Below are 3,501 nucleotides of genomic sequence, written 5' to 3'. Positions count from 1 at the left end.
TCTGTATGACAGACTCTAGGTCCATCCACCTCACTACAAATAACTCAGTTTCATTTCTTTTTATGACTGAGTAATATTCCATTGTATATATGTGCCACATCTTCTTTATCCATTCATCCGACGATGGACACTTAGGTTGCTTCCATGTCCTGGCTATTGTAAATAGAGCTGCAATGAATATTTTGGTACATGATTCTTTTTGAATTATGGTTTTTCAGGGTATATGCCCAATAGTGGGATTCCTGGGTCATATGGTAGTTCTATTTGTAGTTTTTTAAGGAAACTCCGTACTGTTCTCCATAGAGGCTTTATCAATTTACATTCCCACCAACAGTGCAAGAGTGTTCCCTTTTCTCCACACCCTCTCCAGCATTTATTGTTTCTAGATTTTTTGATGATGGCCATTCTGACCGGTGTGAGATGATATTTCATTGTAGTTTTGATTTGCATTTCTCTAATGATTAATGATGTTGAGCATTCTTTCATGTGTTTGTTGGCAGTCTGTATATCTTCTTTGGAGAAGTGTCTATTTAGGTGTTCTGCCCATTTTTGGATTGGGTTGTTGGTTTTTTTGTTATTGAGCTGCATGAGCTGCTTGTAAATTTTGGAGATTAATCCTTTGTCATTTGCTTCATTTGCAAATATTTTCTCCCATTCTGAGGGTTGTCTTTTGGTCTTGTTTATGGTTTGCTTTGCTGTGCAAAAGGTTTTAAGTTTCATTAGGTCCCATTTGTTTATTTTTGTTTTTATTTCCATTTCTCTAGGAGGCGGGTCAAAAAGGATCTTGCTGTGATTTATGTCATAGAGTATTCTGCCTATGTTCTCCTCTAAGAGTTTTATAGTGTCTGGCCTTACATTTAGGTCTTTAATCCATTTTGAGCTTATTTTTGTGTATGGTGTTAGGGAGTGTTCTAATCTCATACTTTTACATGTACCTGTCCAGTTTCCCCAGCACCACTTATTGAAGAGGATGTCTTTTCTCCACTGTATATTCTTGCCTCCTTTATCAAAGATAAGGTGACCATATGTGCGTGGGTTTACCTCTGGGCTTTCTATCCTGTTCCACTGATCTATATTTCTGTTTTTGTGCCAGTACCATACTGTCTTGATTACTGTAGCTTTGTAGTATTGTCTGAAGTCAGGGAGCCTGATGCCTCCAGCTCCATTTTTCGTTCTCAAGGTTGCTTTGGCTATTCGGGGTCTTTTGTGTTTCCATACAAATTGTGAAATTTTTTGTTCCAGTTCTGTATCTAAGCCACTTTTGGTAGGATCATCTGTCACTTGCAGCCAAAAGCATCCTAATTCTACCCAAATCAACTGACAAATTGGCAGACAAACAGATCAAAAACAGGTAGAAAAACAAATAGGCAGATGGACAAAGACAGACAGGTAGTCAAACCTAGGACATGTGGATATCTGGCTAGTTAGACAAATTTAAAAGCAAAAAGAAATGGGTACGTGAATAGATGGATAGATAGAGACGGACAGAGAGATAAACAGACAAACTGGGCAGCAGACAGTTGGAAAGACAATCAGACTCTGACCCCAGTGTTTATGTTTATCACCTGTTAGATGACTACTTGCTTCTATTATCTATGTAATATTCATTTTGGGTAAAAATTCTCTCTGTCTCTCCATCCCCTCCCTCCTTCCCTCTCCCCCGACGTTCTCTCCCATCTCTTCCCTCTCCCCTCTGTCTCTCTTTCTCTCCCTCTCTCCCTCTTTTCCTGTCTTCTCCTTCCCTTTTTCCCATGTCCTCCCCCTCTGCTTTCTTCCTGTGCCTTACTTGCTTCTGTCTTTAAGTGTCCCCATACTCACAGCTGACTCTCTGCCTCTCATGAGAAGGCATGTTACCTGTGTGACAGAGGCTGCCTCTGAGAAAGGCTTGGATTGGGGACAGTGAAGGAGCATGGGAACCATGGAAGGCAGAGAACCTCCTTTTACTCCCACCCTATCCTCGGCAGCCCCAGGCAGCAGCTAAATCCTGGCCTAGGGTTCTTTTCCTGACCGCCACTCCCCTCTTCCTCCCTGCTCCCTGCCAGAAATTCCAAGAACCTGGGGTTAGGCCTTTGAAGCCTTCCTCTGAGATCTGTTCACTTTGAAGGCTCGAGGGAAGGGAGCAGACTCAGGACTTGCTTTTTTGTTAAGGGGCAAGGAAACGGTGGCAAATATAGATGCAACAAGGGAAGGGAGGTCCACCAAGCTCCTCAATCCAAACCTCAGTTCTCTCCACCTTTTGTGTCCATCTCAGTCATTGGCCACTTTCTGAATATCCTTTGAGTCTCTTATTTCAACAAATAATTCTTGAGCTCCTGTGGCGTACAAGATGCTGCCCGGTGCTGTGGGAGACAAATGGGAAAGAAGGTAAGTCCCTCTACTGGAGACATCTTCTGTTTTTCTTCTTCCCTTTATGTGTATCTCTCTTTGGGTGTCTGTCTCTTTCTCTTAGTCAGTGGATCAAGAAATAATCATAAAGGAGCCACTATCTGGCATGCATTCCACCTCTCTCTCCTCTAGCTCTGCCCTCTTTCCACACCACACCCACCTGCACTCTCGGGGTCCAGTGCCCACTTTGGCTACAGCAAGTGGAGCAGGCATTTTCCAAAAACAGAAGACACAGGGGATTAATGACTCTGTGGTGGCCCGCTTCTCCTTTCTCCCAGGATAACCAGTCTGTCAGAGGACCAGGGGAGGGGGGGAGATGACTTCACAGGGATGCAGAGGGTGGGTGGCCCCCAGGGTATTCCTTCTCCTCATCTTTGCCCTTCATTCCTGCTGCCTAATTATTTTTTCTGAAGCATTACTCTGAGCAAGTGCTCCATTGACCAAGACGATTCAGCATGGCATTCAGAGCTCTTCACAATGGGCCCCAACCTACCCCTTCCAACACCCTCACTCCCACCCCCCATAAGCCCTTCAGGACTGGCCACCTTCCTTGACAGGCCCGCAGTTTCCTGCTTCTCCACCAGCCACATTCCACATCTTTTAAAGCCACACTCAGATGTCACCTATTCGAGGAAACCTTCCCTGATCGCCCCCTGCAAGAGGCTCCAGCTCAGACCACAGGCACCAAATACACCCTTGTATACACGCACACTGACCTCCAACTACAAATGTTGACAACATCATCAAGACGTTTCACCACCATGTCTTGTGCTTTCTACCCTGCTCTGGTCAAAGTCCAGGCTCCTCCAGGCTCATGGATGGCCCACCCTCAAGACCTTTCATATTCTTGGTCCCACTCTTGCCAGACAGGCCCTGATATGTTTTTTGGGTTATGGCCCTTGACCTGTTCCCTCAGCCTTCCTCATTATCTGCCCAGAGTGACCTTTCTTCCTCCTCCCCTCCACTGCCCTTCCTCCTCCTCTTCCTTCTCCACATCAACAAGCTTCCTTGAGAGCCTACTGTGTGAGCTCATTCCACCCCCCCCCAGGGTGTAGATCTGGAGCCAGACTGCCTGGGTTGTAATTCTGCCTCCACCTCTTCCTAGCTGTGTGACCT

This window comes from Mesoplodon densirostris, chromosome 1 (genome assembly GCF_025265405.1).
Source record: "Mesoplodon densirostris isolate mMesDen1 chromosome 1, mMesDen1 primary haplotype, whole genome shotgun sequence".
In the NCBI taxonomy this organism is placed as follows: Eukaryota; Metazoa; Chordata; class Mammalia; order Artiodactyla; family Ziphiidae; genus Mesoplodon; species Mesoplodon densirostris.
The sequence above is the reverse complement of the archived record's forward strand: the minus strand, read 5'-3'. Positions refer to the sequence as shown.